We start from the raw sequence: 214 nt of genomic DNA on the forward strand, positions 1-214 counted from the left end.
CTGCTGCTGGCCCCCGTACATGCCGGCCGGGAACCGCTTGGCTCCGGGGGGAGCGGGGCGGCAAATGCAGAAAGGAGCCGGAGCAGGACGGCGATTAGTACCTGCGAGAGAGCCGCGCCTAGGGCGGGACACACCTTCGGGTGGCGGGTAGAGCCCCGCGGCCGCCTCCCCCTCTCCGGGCGGGCGGCCAGCCGGCAGCGGGCCCGCCGCTACC

This window comes from Haliaeetus leucocephalus, unplaced genomic scaffold (assembly GCF_000737465.1).
Source record: "Haliaeetus leucocephalus isolate CR32 unplaced genomic scaffold, Haliaeetus_leucocephalus-4.0 Scaffold340, whole genome shotgun sequence".
Lineage (NCBI taxonomy): Eukaryota > Metazoa > Chordata > Aves > Accipitriformes > Accipitridae > Haliaeetus > Haliaeetus leucocephalus.